The following is a 16,961-nucleotide window of genomic DNA, read 5'->3' on the forward strand; positions in this document are numbered from 1 at the left end:
ACCCCAAATCCAGGCCTCCACAAGAACCCAGGCCTTACCCGAGACCCAGGTCTCCACAAGAACCCAGGCTTTACCCGAGAGCCAAGCCTCCCCAAGAACCCAAGCCTTGCTCAAGATCCAGGCCTCCAGAAGCTTCCAGGCCTTACCCAAGACCCTTATCTCTGCAAGAATCCAAGCCTTTCCCAAGACTCTGACCTTCAGAAGAATCCAGTCATTACCCAAGGTTCTGGCTCCCAGAAGAGCTTAGGTTCTACTCGAGATGGACGTTTCTTTAAAAGCCCATATCTCCCCCAACCCTCTGGTCTCCACAAGAACACACCATTTCTCCAAACTTCTGACATTCAGAGGAACTCAGGCTTTATGCATGATTCTGGAGTCTATAGGAATCTAGAACGAAACCAAGAGACTGTACTGTATGAAAGTCAAGAGCTCTCCCAAAGAACTGACCTCCATAATAGCCCACACCCTTCTCAAGATTCTGGATGTTACAAGAGTACAGGTAGTGCCCAAGATCCAGGAGTCTCTAGGAGTCCAGACTGTACCCAAGATTCTGGGCCACAGAAGAGTCCATACCTTGCCCAAGACTCTGGAGTCAACAAGAGCTCAGGCCTTTGCCAGGAATCTGGTCTCCATAAGAGCCCAGGCCTTGTGCAAACCCCTCGCCTCCATAAGGGCTCAAGCCTTACCAAGACTCAGGAGACTACAGGAATCCAGGTCTTACCCAAGATTGTGGAGTCTGCAGGAGCCAAGGCCTTACGCAAGATTCTGACTTTCATAGAATCCAGGCCTTACCCAAGCCACTGAAGTCAAAAGGAGATGTGGCCTTACCCAAGATGCTGGAATTTACAGGCGCTCAGAACATACCCACGACCCTAACTTCCACAAGTACTCAGGAATTAATCGAGATCCTGGCCCCCATAAGGGTCCAGCCCTTACTCAAGACTCTGGCTCATCCAAGAGATCAGGCCTCCATAACAACTCATGCCTTATCCCAAATCCTGGCCTCCACAAGAACCCTCTAGGAACTGACTCTGTCCAAGATTTGGGCCCACATCAGACCTGAAACTCATTTATATCTGAGGCAGTTCCTCGAAAGGAGGATGCAGGGCAGCACATACCATGGACTTCTGTCCCACCCAGTCAGAACTCCTGCTCTCCCAAGGCTCAAGTGACCTACAATGACCTGCAAACCTTCTCAGAGGTACCTGTACTGATTGAGCTGCAATCATCCTCGTGGAGAGCAGGCAGCCAAGACTGGGTGTACCACCCCGTGGATACAGTTCCTCCAGCCTGCCAGAACTACCGCCAGATGTCTACGCCTCCCAAAACCAGCTGGAAGCCCTACTGTCCTGGGTCAGGCACCCGGCTAGGGCATGGGGTCTTGGACGCCCGCCAGAGACAGTTCAGAGCGGGCAGGGACAAGTGCGAAGCTCTGTCTCCCAGGCGCCTTCACCGAGAGACATCCAACAACTCACCGGAGAGCATCAAGGTGTGGGGTATCATTGTGTGATGAGAAACTTAGAGAAAGAGGGGACAGATATGCATGAGGAATAAAGAGACAAGAGAAGTGTTCTGTGGTTGTTTGAGGACATCCACCCCAGCCCCATCCCACAGGGCCTGATGAGGAGCTACACTATCCCTGCTTTCCCTCCATCACTGTCTAGCTAAATCCGCTATCCCCAAGGCCCTAGAGCTGCATTGTCAATTACAGTAGCCACGAGCCAAATATGCCTATTAGAATATAAATTAGTTAAAATTAAGGAAAATTAATTCTGTTAAAAATTAAGTTAAAAAGTTAAAAATTCTCTTCCTCAGGAAACAGAATTTCCGTGGCGTCCAATTCTGTTCCCTGGTGGTCCAGTTATTGGACCTTGGCGCTTTCACTGCTGTGACCAGGGAACTGGTCAGGGCAGTGTCAAGGAACTCAGACCCTGCAAGCTTCATGGCTTGGCCAAAAAAGAAAAAAATTCTGTTCCTCAGTGTCATGATCTTCTAAGTACTCAGTAGTCGCATGGAGCTAGAGGATACTGTATTGGACGGCACAGATTTAGAACGTTTCCATCATCATGGAAAATGCTATTGGAGAGCAGTGCTTCAGAGTTTAGAGTAATTTTCCTTTCCCTGTCACCCACCCGCAGCATCTTAAAGCTCCCCCAGAGCCCAGAGAACTTAGTTCTTTTTAGGGTGGCTCAGAAGCCACCCTCTGGGGGGGGAGGTAAGATGTAGGCATGGACACCCAACGCCTGATTTCCCCAGACTGTGAGAAAGAGCCCAGGCTTCAGTTTTCCTGATCTGGTCTCTTGGGTCACGACCAGAGGTATGGAAACTTGCCTCCCCCGTTCTGGGCTGTGTTTGGGGCTCTTGGTTACTGAGGGAGAAGACCTCTCTTGGTCAGTGACTAGGAAACCGTGTGTTTTAGGCTCCCCAAATTGAGCCTTGGATTCTGACGGTGCCCTCCTTCATAGGCCTCTAATTTTCTCGAGGTGTCTCCACTTAATTTTCTTGCCCATGGACTTAGGCCTAGTTCACTGTGGAGACAGACCCCTGGGAAAGAGACCCCTGGGACCCGCGGCCATGGGCGAGCAAACCCACTACCGAGCCCTGCCGTGCTCTGGCACCAACCCCAGGAAATGCCAGGACCTAGGAGACTCAATTCTTCTGTTCCTGGGCAGCTTCATCTTGCTCAACATGGGGATCAACGTGGTGACTTTGGTCAGGGCAGGATCTGGGCAGTGGGGTTTGGGGAGCCCTGGGGTCTTGAAGGGGCTGAGGTGGGAGGGCTGCTGGGGTGTGGCCGGACAAGGGGTGGATTTCAGGGCTCACCCTGCTCCCGGCCTACCCCCTCCCCTGCTTCCCTCAGCTCTGGAGGCATCTGAAGAGCTCATGTGGACACTTTTCCATCGTATTTTCCCCAAAGGTGAGTGGGCGCCAGCCTGGGCTCAGGGGATGTGGGCCTGTCCCCTTTCTTCTATCCCTGCCTCGATTCTCAGCCTCTCAGGAACCCAGGCCCTGTCCCATCTCGCCTTTCCCCGCAGACAAGCAAGCCAGCTGTGTAGGCAGCCATCGCATGTGCATGCGCTGCTCCGTGGATCGTAAGAATCTGTGCTCAAGAGTTTCTTCCCGCTTCCGCCATCGCCCAAGCTTCCTGCTCGGGCACCCAAACCACCTTGACTCGTGGATACCAGACACAAAAAATGAGAAGGCTTCTGGGTGCTGCTGGATGCCGCCTCAGTGTGGACGGGCTGGGGCTCCCATGGAGCCTCCACGGGGACTGTGGAAGGAGGGGGTAGTGGGAGCTGGCGAGGCCCCTCCGGTCACAGCCTTAAAGTCCCGAGCCACCTTTTACTCCAGGCAAGAGACATCTTCCAAGCTCCGCAGGGTGAGCAAGGTAGACGTGCTTCCACTCCGCCGGCCCCAAGAGAGCAAGACGAAGACCCCAGACTATGACCCAGCCCAGGCCCCAGCCCGGGCCCAGACCCGCCCCCCAGTTCAGCCCCCTGCGCATGCTCCTGCCAAGGCCCAGACCTTCTCCTCAGCCCACCCCCCTGAGCACACCCCACCCCCCCAGGCCGAGAGCTGCTCCCGAGGCCACGCCCATGAGCACACTTCCGCCCAGGCCCAGGCCTTCTCCCCAGTGGACCCCACTGGGCGCACACCTGCCAAGGCCCAGAACTTCTCAACCCACCCCTCTGAGCACACCACCCCCCAGGCCCAGACAGAACGTGGTCCATGTGTGTCTGCCTCAGATCTCTGGGTACTCCAGAAAGGACTTGGGTACTGTCTGCAGGCCCCAAGAGGGGCATGGTCTGGTGAGCTCTGGTACAGCTGAGCAAACACTGAAGCAATGTAGTGGGGACAGTGCCAAGCCCTCCACAGGATCCATACTGGGTTACTTGGAGTTGGGGAATATGGAATGGAAGATCTCAAATGATGCCAAAGACAAATTTGTGCAGTCCAAGACCTTCCCTTACTGCAGCTTCCATCCTTGCAGTTCTGAGAAGAGAAACACGGACCCCCAGGCTCCAGTCTACCCCAAATTCCTGGTGTACTCCAAGGATGCTGCACCTTCTCAACCTTGCTTCCATTCTCCAACCAGTGCCCAGAGCTCACCATGCGCCATGCCTCCACCATGCACTCTTTCTCTGCCTCTTGTTTCTCCCAGATCCTTTGTCCTTCATCAACACAGCAACCACCAGAAGCCCTCCGCCTTAATATACAACCCCCCACCTTTCCCCCAACCTCCAAGTCTCCTCCGTCTGCCCTCTCTTCCCAGGGCCCCATCCCTCCCCAGTTATCCACTACGTCCCAAACCCCAAACCAGCCCCAATCCCCTGAACTTCGTGAGAGTCTAGGCCTCAACCAAGGCTGTGTCCTCCAAAGGACACCAGGACCTTTAAAAGAGTGTAGAGTTTCCAGAAACCCAGGCCTTACCCCAAATCCAGGCCTCCACAAGAACCCTCTAGGAACTGACTCTGTCCAAGCTTTGGGCCCACATAAGACCCGAAAGTTATTTAGATCTGAGGCAGTTCCTCGAAAGGAGGATGCAGGGCAGCACATACCATGGACTTCTGTCCCACCCAGTCAGAACTCCTGCTCTCCCAAGGCTCAAGTGACCTACAATGACCTGCAAACCTTCTCAGAGGTACCTGTGCTGATTGAGCTGCAATCATCCTCCCGGCGAGCAGGCAGCCAAGACTGGGTGTACCACCCCATGGATACAGTTCCTCCAGCCTGCCAGAACTATCGCCAGATGTCTACACCTCCCAAGACCAGCTGGAAGCCCTACTGTCCTGGGTCAGGCACCCGGCTAGGGCATGTGGTCTTTGACGCCTGCCAGAGACAGTTCAGAGCGGGCAGGGGCAAATGCGAAGCTCTGTCTCCCAGGCGCCTTCACCGAGAGACATCCAACAACTCACCGAAGACCATCAAGGAGTGGGGATATCAGGGGACAGATATGCATGAGGAATAAAGAGACAAGAGAAGTGTTCTGTGGTTGTGTGAGGACATCCACCGCAGCCCCATCCCACAGGGCCTGATGAGGACCTAAGCTATCCCTGCTTTCCCTCCATCGCTGTCTAGCTAAATCCGCTATCCCCAAGGCCCTAGAGCTGCATTGTCAATTACAGTAGCCACTAGCCAAATATGCCTATTAGAATATAAATTAGTTAAAATTAAGGAAAAGTAATTCTGTTAAAAATTAAGTTAAAAAGTTAAAAATTCTCTTCCTCAGGGAACAGAATTTCCCTGGCGTCCAATTCTGTTCCCTGGTGGTCCAGTTGTTGGGACTTGGCGCTTTCACTGCTGTGGCCGGGGTTCAATCCCTGGTCGGGGAACTCAGACCCTGCAAGCTTCATGGCTTGGCCAAAAAAGAAAAAAATTCTGTTCCTCAGTGTCATAATCTTCTAAGTACTCAGTAGTCACATGGAGCTAGAGGATACTGTATTGGACGGCACAGATTTAGAACGTTTCCATCATCATGGAAAATGCTATTGGAGAGCAGTTCTTCAGAGTTTAGAGTAATTTTCCTTTCCCTGTCACCCACCCCCAGCATCTTAAAGCTCCCCCAGAGCCCAGAGAACTTAGTTCTTTTTAGGGTGGCTCAGAAGCCACCCTCTGGGGGGGGAGGTAAGATGTAGGCATGGACACCCAACGCCTGATTTCCCCAGACTGTGAGAAAGAGCCCAGGCTTCAGTTTTCCTGATCTGGTCTCTTGGGTCACGACCAGAGGTATGGAAACTTGCCTCCCCCGTTCTGGGCTGTGTTTGGGGCTCTTGGTTACTGAGGGAGAAGACCTCTCTTGGTCAGTGACTAGGAAACCGTGTGTTTTAGGCTCCCCAAATTGAGCCTTGGATTCTGACGGTGCCCTCCTTCATAGGCCTCTAATTTTCTCGAGGTGTCTCCACTTAATTTTCTTGCCCATGGACTTAGGCCTAGTTCACTGTGGAGACAGACCCCTGGGAAAGAGACCCCTGGGACCCCCGGCCATGGGCGAGCAAACCCACTACCGAGCCCTGCCGTGCTCTGGCACCAACCCCAGGAAATGCCAGGACCTAGGAGACTCAATTCTTCTGATCCTGGGCAGCTTCATCTTGCTCAACATGGGGATCAACATGGTGACTCTGGTCAGGGCAGGATCTGGGCAGTGGGGTTTGGGGAGCCCTGGCGTCTTGAAGGGGCTGAGGTGGGAGGGCTGCTGGGGTGTGGCCGGACAAGGGGTGGATTTCAGGGCTCACCCTGCTCCCGGCCTACCCCCTCCCCTGCTTCCCTCAGCTCTGGAGGCATCTGAAGAGCTCATGCGGACACTTTTCCATCGTATTTTCCCCAAAGGTGAGTGGGCGCCAGCCTGGGCTCAGGGGATGTGGGCCTGTCCCCTTTCTTCTATCCCTGCCTCGATTCTCAGCCTCTCAGGAACCCAGGCCCTGTCCCATCTCGCCTTTCCCCGCAGACAAGCAAGCCAGCTGTGTAGGCAGCCATCGCATGTGCATGCGCTGCTCCGTGGATCGTAAGAATCTGTGCTCAAGAGTTTCTTCCCGCTTCCGCCATCGCCCAAGCTTCCTGCTCGGGCACCCAAACCACCTTGACTCGTGGATACCAGACACAAAAAATGAGAAGGCTTCTGGGTGCTGCTGGATGCCGCCTCAGTGTGGACGGGCTGGGGCTCCCATGGAGCCTCCACGGGGACTGTGGAAGGAGGGGGTAGTGGGAGCTGGCGAGGCCCCTCCGGTCACAGCCTTAAAGTCCCGAGCCACCTTTTACTCCAGGCAAGAGACATCTTCCAAGCTCCGCAGGGTGAGCAAGGTAGACGTGCTTCCACTCCGCCGGCCCCAAGAGAGCAAGACGAAGACCCCAGACTATGACCCAGCCCAGGCCCCAGCCCGGGCCCAGACCCGCCCCCCAGTTCAGCCCCCTGCGCATGCTCCTGCCAAGGCCCAGACCTTCTCCTCAGCCCACCCCCCTGAGCACACCACCCCCCCCAGGCCGAGAGCTGCTCCCGAGGCCACGCCCGTGAGCACACATCCGCCCAGGCCCAGGCCTTCTCCCCAGTGGACCCCACTGGGCGCACACCTGCCAAGGCCCAGAACTTCTCAACCCACCCCTCTGAGCACACCACCCCCCAGGCCCAGACAGAACGTGGTCCATGTGTGTCTGCCTCAGATCTCTGGGTACTCCAGAAAGGACTTGGGTACTGTCTGCAGGCCCCAAGAGGGGCATGGTCTGGTGAGCTCTGGTACAGCTGAGCAAACACTGAAGCAATGTAGTGGGGACAGTGCCAAGCCCTCCACAGGATCCATACTGGGTTACTTGGAGTTGGGGAATATGGAATGGAAGATCTCAAATGATGCCAAAGACAAATTTGTGCAGTCCAAGACCTTCCCTTACTGCAGCTTCCATCCTTGCAGTTCTGAGAAGAGAAACACGGACCCCCAGGCTCCAGTCTACCCCAAATTCCTGGTGTACTCCAAGGATGCTGCACCTTCTCAACCTTGCTTCCATTCTCCAACCAGTGCCCAGAGCTCACCATGCGCCATGCCTCCACCATGCACTCTTTCTCTGCCTCTTGTTTCTCCCAGATCCTTTGTCCTTCATCAACACAGCAACCACCAGAAGCCCTCCGCCTTAATATACAACCCCCCACCTTTCCCCCAACCTCCAAGTCTCCTCCGTCTGCCCTCTCTTCCCAGGGCCCCATCCCTCCCCAGTTATCCACTACGTCCCAAACCCCAAACCAGCCCCAATCCCCTGAACTTCGTGAGAGTCTAGGCCTCAACCAAGGCTGTGTCCTCCAAAGGACACCAGGACCTTTAAAAGAGTGTAGAGTTTCCAGAAACCCAGGCCTTACCCCAAATCCAGGCCTCCACAAGAACCCTCTAGGAACTGACTCTGTCCAAGCTTTGGGCCCATATAAGACCCGAAAGTTATTTAGATCTGAGGCAGTTCCTCGAAAGGAGGATGCAGGGCAGCACATACCATGGACTTCTGTCCCACCCAGTCAGAACTCCTGCTCTCCCAAGGCTCAAGTGACCTACAATGACCTGCAAACCTTCTCAGAGGTACCTGTGCTGATTGAGCTGCAATCATCCTCCCGGCGAGCAGGCAGCCAAGACTGGGTGTACCACCCCATGGATACAGTTCCTCCAGCCTGCCAGAACTATCGCCAGATGTCTACACCTCCCAAGACCAGCTGGAAGCCCTACTGTCCTGGGTCAGGCACCCGGCTAGGGCATGTGGTCTTTGACGCCTGCCAGAGACAGTTCAGAGCGGGCAGGGGCAAATGCGAAGCTCTGTCTCCCAGGCGCCTTCACCGAGAGACATCCAACAACTCACCGAAGACCATCAAGGAGTGGGGATATCAGGGGACAGATATGCATGAGGAATAAAGAGACAAGAGAAGTGTTCTGTGGTTGTGTGAGGACATCCACCGCAGCCCCATCCCACAGGGCCTGATGAGGACCTAAGCTATCCCTGCTTTCCCTCCATCGCTGTCTAGCTAAATCCGCTATCCCCAAGGCCCTAGAGCTGCATTGTCAATTACAGTAGCCACTAGCCAAATATGCCTATTAGAATATAAATTAGTTAAAATTAAGGAAAAGTAATTCTGTTAAAAATTAAGTTAAAAAGTTAAAAATTCTCTTCCTCAGGGAACAGAATTTCCCTGGCGTCCAATTCTGTTCCCTGGTGGTCCAGTTGTTGGGACTTGGCGCTTTCACTGCTGTGGCCGGGGTTCAATCCCTGGTCGGGGAACTCAGACCCTGCAAGCTTCATGGCTTGGCCAAAACAGAAAAAAATTCTGTTCCTCAGTGTCATGATCTTCTAAGTGCTCAGTAGTCACATGGAGCTAGAGGATACTGTATTGGACGGCACAGATTTAGAACGTTTCCATCATCATGGAAAATGCTATTGGAGAGCAGTGCTTCAGAGTTTAGAGTAATTTTCCTTTCCCTGTCACCCACCCCCAGCATCTTAAAGCTCCCCCAGAGCCCAGAGAACTTAGTTCTTTTTAGGGTGGCTCAGAAGCCACCCTCTGGGGAGGAGGTAAGATGTAGGCATGGACACCCAACGCCTGATTTCCCCAGACTGTGAGAAAGAGCCCAGGCTTCAGTTTTCCTGATCTGGTCTCTTGGGTCACGACCAGAGGTATGGAAACTTGCCTCCCCCGTTCTGGGCTGTGTTTGGGGCTCTTGGTTACTGAGGGAGAAGACCTCTCTTGGTCAGTGACTAGGAAACCGTGTGTTTTAGGCTCCCCAAATTGAGCCTTGGATTCTGACGGTGCCCTCCTTCATAGGCCTCTAATTTTCTCGAGGTGTCTCCACTTAATTTTCTTGCCCATGGACTTAGGCCTAGTTCACTGTGGAGACAGACCCCTGGGAAAGAGACCCCTGGGACCCCCGGCCATGGGCGAGCAAACCCACTACCGAGCCCTGCCGTGCTCTGGCACCAACCCCAGGAAATGCCAGGACCTAGGAGACTCAATTCTTCTGATCCTGGGCAGCTTCATCTTGCTCAACATGGGGATCAACATGGTGACTCTGGTCAGGGCAGGATCTGGGCAGTGGGGTTTGGGGAGCCCTGGCGTCTTGAAGGGGCTGAGGTGGGAGGGCTGCTGGGGTGTGGCCGGACAAGGGGTGGATTTCAGGGCTCACCCTGCTCCCGGCCTACCCCCTCCCCTGCTTCCCTCAGCTCTGGAGGCATCTGAAGAGCTCATGCGGACACTTTTCCATCGTATTTTCCCCAAAGGTGAGTGGGCGCCAGCCTGGGCTCAGGGGATGTGGGCCTGTCCCCTTTCTTCTATCCCTGCCTCGATTCTCAGCCTCTCAGGAACCCAGGCCCTGTCCCATCTCGCCTTTCCCCGCAGACAAGCAAGCCAGCTGTGTAGGCAGCCATCGCATGTGCATGCGCTGCTCCGTGGATCGTAAGAATCTGTGCTCAAGAGTTTCTTCCCGCTTCCGCCATCGCCCAAGCTTCCTGCTCGGGCACCCAAACCACCTTGACTCGTGGATACCAGACACAAAAAATGAGAAGGCTTCTGGGTGCTGCTGGATGCCGCCTCAGTGTGGACGGGCTGGGGCTCCCATGGAGCCTCCACGGGGACTGTGGAAGGAGGGGGTAGTGGGAGCTGGCGAGGCCCCTCCGGTCACAGCCTTAAAGTCCCGAGCCACCTTTTACTCCAGGCAAGAGACATCTTCCAAGCTCCGCAGGGTGAGCAAGGTAGACGTGCTTCCACTCCGCCGGCCCCAAGAGAGCAAGACGAAGACCCCAGACTATGACCCAGCCCAGGCCCCAGCCCGGGCCCAGACCCGCCCCCCAGTTCAGCCCCCTGCGCATGCTCCTGCCAAGGCCCAGACCTTCTCCTCAGCCCACCCCCCTGAGCACACCACCCCCCCCAGGCCGAGAGCTGCTCCCGAGGCCACGCCCGTGAGCACACATCCGCCCAGGCCCAGGCCTTCTCCCCAGTGGACCCCACTGGGCGCACACCTGCCAAGGCCCAGAACTTCTCAACCCACCCCTCTGAGCACACCACCCCCCAGGCCCAGACAGAACGTGGTCCATGTGTGTCTGCCTCAGATCTCTGGGTACTCCAGAAAGGACTTGGGTACTGTCTGCAGGCCCCAAGAGGGGCATGGTCTGGTGAGCTCTGGTACAGCTGAGCAAACACTGAAGCAATGTAGTGGGGACAGTGCCAAGCCCTCCACAGGATCCATACTGGGTTACTTGGAGTTGGGGAATATGGAATGGAAGATCTCAAATGATGCCAAAGACAAATTTGTGCAGTCCAAGACCTTCCCTTACTGCAGCTTCCATCCTTGCAGTTCTGAGAAGAGAAACACGGACCCCCAGGCTCCAGTCTACCCCAAATTCCTGGTGTACTCCAAGGATGCTGCACCTTCTCAACCTTGCTTCCATTCTCCAACCAGTGCCCAGAGCTCACCATGCGCCATGCCTCCACCATGCACTCTTTCTCTGCCTCTTGTTTCTCCCAGATCCTTTGTCCTTCATCAACACAGCAACCACCAGAAGCCCTCCGCCTTAATATACAACCCCCCACCTTTCCCCCAACCTCCAAGTCTCCTCCGTCTGCCCTCTCTTCCCAGGGCCCCATCCCTCCCCAGTTATCCACTACGTCCCAAACCCCAAACCAGCCCCAATCCCCTGAACTTCGTGAGAGTCTAGGCCTCAACCAAGGCTGTGTCCTCCAAAGGACACCAGGACCTTTAAAAGAGTGTAGAGTTTCCAGAAACCCAGGCCTTACCCCAAATCCAGGCCTCCACAAGAACCCTCTAGGAACTGACTCTGTCCAAGCTTTGGGCCCACATAAGACCCGAAAGTTATTTAGATCTGAGGCAGTTCCTCGAAAGGAGGATGCAGGGCAGCACATACCATGGACTTCTGTCCCACCCAGTCAGAACTCCTGCTCTCCCAAGGCTCAAGTGACCTACAATGACCTGCAAACCTTCTCAGAGGTACCTGTGCTGATTGAGCTGCAATCATCCTCCCGGCGAGCAGGCAGCCAAGACTGGGTGTACCACCCCATGGATACAGTTCCTCCAGCCTGCCAGAACTATCGCCAGATGTCTACACCTCCCAAGACCAGCTGGAAGCCCTACTGTCCTGGGTCAGGCACCCGGCTAGGGCATGTGGTCTTTGACGCCTGCCAGAGACAGTTCAGAGCGGGCAGGGGCAAATGCGAAGCTCTGTCTCCCAGGCGCCTTCACCGAGAGACATCCAACAACTCACCGAAGACCATCAAGGAGTGGGGATATCAGGGGACAGATATGCATGAGGAATAAAGAGACAAGAGAAGTGTTCTGTGGTTGTGTGAGGACATCCACCGCAGCCCCATCCCACAGGGCCTGATGAGGACCTAAGCTATCCCTGCTTTCCCTCCATCGCTGTCTAGCTAAATCCGCTATCCCCAAGGCCCTAGAGCTGCATTGTCAATTACAGTAGCCACTAGCCAAATATGCCTATTAGAATATAAATTAGTTAAAATTAAGGAAAAGTAATTCTGTTAAAAATTAAGTTAAAAAGTTAAAAATTCTCTTCCTCAGGGAACAGAATTTCCCTGGCGTCCAATTCTGTTCCCTGGTGGTCCAGTTGTTGGGACTTGGCGCTTTCACTGCTGTGGCCGGGGTTCAATCCCTGGTCGGGGAACTCAGACCCTGCAAGCTTCATGGCTTGGCCAAAACAGAAAAAAATTCTGTTCCTCAGTGTCATGATCTTCTAAGTGCTCAGTATTCACATGGACCTAGCGGATACTGTATTGGACGGCACAGATTTAGAACGTTTCCATCATCATGGAAAATGCTATTGGAGAGCAGTGCTTCAGAGTTTAGAGTAATTTTCCTTTCCCTGTCACCCACCCCCAGCATCTTAAAGCTCCCCCAGAGCCCAGAGAACTTAGTTCTTTTTAGGGTGGATCAGAAGCCACCCTCTGGGGGGGGAGGTAAGATGTAGGCATGGACACCCAACGCCTGATTTCCCCAGACTGTGAGAAAGAGCCCAGGCTTCAGTTTTCCTGATCTGGTCTCTTGGGTCACGACCAGAGGTATGGAAACTTGCCTCCCCCGTTCTGGGCTGTGTTTGGGGCTCTTGGTTATTGAGGGAGAAGACCTCTCTTGGTCAGTGACTAGGAAACCTTGTGTTTTAGGCTCCCCAAATTGAGCCTTGGATTCTGACGGTGCCCTCCTTCATAGGCCTCTAATTTTCTCGAGGTGTCTCCACTTAATTTTCTTGCCCATGGACTTAGGCCTAGTTCACTGTGGAGACAGACCCCTGGGAAAGAGACCCCTGGGACCCCCGGCCATGGGCGAGCAAACCCACTACCGAGCCCTGCCGTGCTGTGGCACCAACCCCAGGAAATGCCAGGACCTAGGAGACTCAATTCTTCTGATCCTGGGCAGCTTCATCTTGCTCAACATGGGGATCAACGTGGTGACTCTGGTCAGGGCAGGATCTGGGCAGTGGGGTTTGGGGAACCCTGGGGTCATGAAGGGACTGAGGTGGGAGGGCTGCTGGGATGTGGCCGGACAAGGGTTGGATTTCAGGGCTCACCCTGCTCCCGGCCTCCCCCCTCCCCTGCTTCCCTCAGCTCTGGAGGCATCTGAAGAGGTCATGCGGACACTTTTCCGTCATATTTTCCCCAAAGGTGAGTGGGCGCCAGCCTGGGCTCAGGGGATGTGGGCCTGTCCCCTTTCTTCTATCCCTGCCTCGATTCTCAGCCTCTCAGGAACCCAGGCCCTGTCCCATCTCGCCTTTCCCCGCAGACAAGCAAGCCAGCTGTGTAGGCAGCCATGGCATGTGCATGCGCTGCTCCGTGGATCCCAAGAACCTGTGCTCAAGCGTTTCTTCCCGCTTCCGCCATCGCCCAAGCTTCCTGCTTGGGCACCCAAACCACCTTGACTCGTGGATACCAGACACAAAAAATGAGAAGGCTTCTGGGTGCTGCTGGATGCCGCCTCAGTGTGGACGGGCTGGGGCTCCCATGGAGGCTCCACGGGGACTGTGGAAGGAGGGGGGAGTGGGAGCTGGCGAGGCCCCTCCGGTCACAGCCTTAAAGTCCCGAGCCACCTTTTACTCCAGGCAAGAGACATCTTCCAAGCTCCGCAGGGTGAGCAAGGTGGACGTGCTTCCACTCCGCCTGCCCCAAGAGAGCAAGACGAAGACCCCAGACTATGACCCAGCCCAGGCCCCAGCCCGGGCCCAGACCCGCCCCCCAGTTCAGCCCCCTGCGCATGCTCCTGCCAAGGCCCAGACCTTCTCCTCAGCCCACCCCCCTGAGCACACCCCCCCCCCCCCAGGCCGAGAGCTGCTCCCGAGGCCACGCCCATGAGCACACTTCCGCCCAGGCCCAGGCCTTCTCCCCAGTGGACCCCACTGGGCGCACACCTGCCAAGGCCCAGACCTTCCCCTCAACCCACCCCGCTGAGCACGCCCCACCTCAGGCCCAGGCCTGCTCCACGTTCCACCCCCCTGAGCACACCACCCCCCAGGCCCAGACCCCCTCCCCAGCCCTCACCCCTGATCACAGCCCTGCCGAGTTCCATGGCCCTGAGCATACCTCAGCCCATACCCCTGCCCAGGCCCACGCCCAGGCCCCCTCAAATGCCTCAGCCCAGTCCCTGGGCCACACTTCTCTCTGGACCCTGACCCATGCTCATCTGACCTATACCCATGCCAACACTCTGGTCCCTCCCCCAACTTCGGCCCCAGTCTCTCCCCCAACTTCTGCCCCTGCTACTACTCCTGCCCTAGCCCCTACACCAGCCCCTGTCCCGATCTCTGCCACAACCTCTGTCCCAGCGCTCGCCATGGCCCTGACGACCACTCCGGTCCCTTCCACCACCCCTACCCCCATCCTAGTTTCTATTCCCTCTACCTTGTCTGCCTTCAGCCAAGGCCTCTCCTCCGGCCAAGTGGTCTACGATTTCCGCAGGGTAAAGCAGAACGTGGTCCATGTGTGTCTGCCTCAGATCTCTGGGTACTCCAGAAAGGACTTGGGTACCGTCTGCAGGCCCCAAGAGGGGCATGGTCTGGTGAGCTCTGGTACAGCTGAGCAAACACTGAAGCAATGTAGTGGGGACAGTGCCAAGCCCTCCACAGGATCCATACTGGGTTACCTAGAGTTGGGGAATATGGAATGGAAGATCTCAAATGATGCCAAAGACAAATTTGTGCAGTCCAAGACCTTCCCTTACTGCAGCTTCCATCCTTGCAGTTCTGAGAAGAGAAACACGGACCCCCAGGCTCCAGTCTACCCCAAATTCCTGGTGTACTCCAAGGATGCTGCACCTTCTCAACCTTGCTTCCATTCTCCAACCAGTGCCCAGAGCTCACTATGCACCATGACTCCACCATGCGCTCTTTCACTGCCTCTTGTTTCTCCCAGATCCTTTGTCTTTCATCAACACAGCAACCACCAGAAGCCCTCCACCTTAATACAACCCCCCACCTTTCCCCCAACCTCCAAGTCTCCTCCGTCTGTCCTCTCTTCCCAGGGCCCCATCCCTCCCCAGTTATCCACTACTTCCCAAACCCCAAACCAGCCCCAACCCTCTGAACTTCGTGAGAGTCTAGGCCTCAACCAAGGCTCTGTCCTCCATAGGACCCCAGGCCTTTCAAAAGACTGTAGAGTCTTTTGGAAACCAGGCCTTACCCCAAATCCAGGCCGGCACAACAACCCAGGCCTTACCCGAGACCCAGGTCTCCACAAGAACCCAGGCCTTACCCAAGAGCCAGGCCGCCCAAAGAACCCAGGCCTTGCTCAAGATCCAGGCCTCCACAAGCTTCCAGGCCTTACCCAAGACCCTTATCTCTGCAAGAATCCAAGCCTTTCCCAAGACTCTGACCTTCAGAAGAATCCAGTCATTACCCAAGGTTCTGGCTCCCAGAAGAGCTTAGGTTCTACTCGAGATGGACGTTTTTTTAAAAGCCCGTATCTCCCCCAACCCTCTGGTCTCCACAAGAACACACCATTTCTCCAAACTTCTGACATTCAGAGGAGCTCAGGCTTTATGCATGATTCTGGAGTCTATAGGAATCTAGAACGAAACCAAGAGACTGTACTCTATAAAAGTCAAGAGCTCTCCCAAAGAACTGACCTCCATAATAGCCCACACCCTTCTCAAGATTCTGGATGTTACAAGAGTACAGGTAGTGCCCAAGATCCAGGAGTCTCTAGGAGTCCAGACTTTACCCAAGATTCTGGGCCACAGAAGAGTTCATACCTTGCCCAAGACTCTGGAGTCAACAAGAGCTCAGGCCTTTGCCAGGAACCTGGTCTCCATAAGAGCCCAGGCCTTGTGCAAACCCCTCGCCTCCATAAGGGCTCAAGCCTCACCCGAGACTCAGGAGACTACAAGAATCCAGGTTTTACCCAAGATTGTGGAGTCTGCAGGAGCCAACGCCTTACACAAGATTCTGTCCTTCATAAGAATCCAGGCCTTACCCAAGCCACTGAAGTCAAAAGGAGATGTGGCCTTACCCAAGATGCTGGAATTTACAGGCGCTCAGAACATACCCACGACCCTAACCTCCACAAGTACTCAGGAATTAATCGAGATCCTGGCCCCCATAAGGGTCCAGCCCTTACTCAAGACTCTGGCTCATCCAAGAGATCAGGCCTCCATAACAACTCATGCCTTATCCCAAATCCTGGCCTCCACAAGAACCCTCTAGGAACTGACTCTGTCCAAGTTTTGGGCCCACATCAGACCTGAAACTCATTTATATCTGAGGCAGTTCTTCGAAAGGAGGATGCAGGGCAGCACATACCATGGACTTCTGTCCCACCCAGTCAGAACTCCTGCTCTCCCAAGGCTCAAGTGACCTACAATGACCTGCAAACCTTCTCAGAGGTACCTGTACTGATTGAGCTGCAATCATCCTCGTGGCGAGCAGGCAGCCAAGACTGGGTGTACCACCCGATGGATACAGTTCCTCCAGCCTGCCAGAACTATCGCCAGATGTCTACGCCTCCCAAAACCAGCTGGAAGCCCTACCGTCCTGGGTCAGGCACCCGGCTAGGGCATGGGGTCTTGGACGCCCGCCAGAGACAGTTCAGAGCGGGCAGGGACAAGTGCGAAGCTGTGTCTCCCAGGCGCCTTCACTGAGAGACATCCAACAACTCACCGGAGACCATCAAGGAGTGGGGATATCAGTGTGTGATGAGAAACTTAGAGAAAGAGGGGACAGATATGCATGAGGAATAAAGAGACAAGAGAAGTGTTCTCTGGTTGTTTGAGGACATCCACCCCAGCCCCATCCCATAGGGCCTGATGAGGAGCTAAACTATTCCTGCTTTCCCTCCATCGCTGTCTAGCTAAATCCGCTATCCCCAAGGCCCTAGAGCTGCATTGTCAATTACAGTAGCCACTAGCCAAATATGCCTATTAGAATATAAATTAGTTAAAATTAAGGAAAAGTAATTCTGTTAAAAATTAAGTTAAAAAGTTAAAAATTCTCTT

General features: G+C 54.9%; 3 pseudogenes; all 3 read left to right on the forward strand.

Annotated features, from left to right (window-relative positions):
- Positions 1–2,574: 2,574 nt before the first annotated feature.
- Positions 2,575–4,969, forward strand: LOC130705906 (uncharacterized protein SPEM3-like; annotated as a pseudogene).
- A 4,423-nt stretch (positions 4,970–9,392) lies between these two features.
- Positions 9,393–11,786, forward strand: LOC130705907 (uncharacterized protein SPEM3-like; annotated as a pseudogene).
- Positions 11,787–12,801: 1,015 nt separating this feature from the next.
- Positions 12,802–16,662, forward strand: LOC130705908 (uncharacterized protein SPEM3-like; annotated as a pseudogene).
- Positions 16,663–16,961: the final 299 nt, after the last annotated feature.

The sequence above is a fragment of the Balaenoptera acutorostrata genome, chromosome 20 (genome assembly GCF_949987535.1).
Source record: "Balaenoptera acutorostrata chromosome 20, mBalAcu1.1, whole genome shotgun sequence".
Lineage (NCBI taxonomy): Eukaryota > Metazoa > Chordata > Mammalia > Artiodactyla > Balaenopteridae > Balaenoptera > Balaenoptera acutorostrata.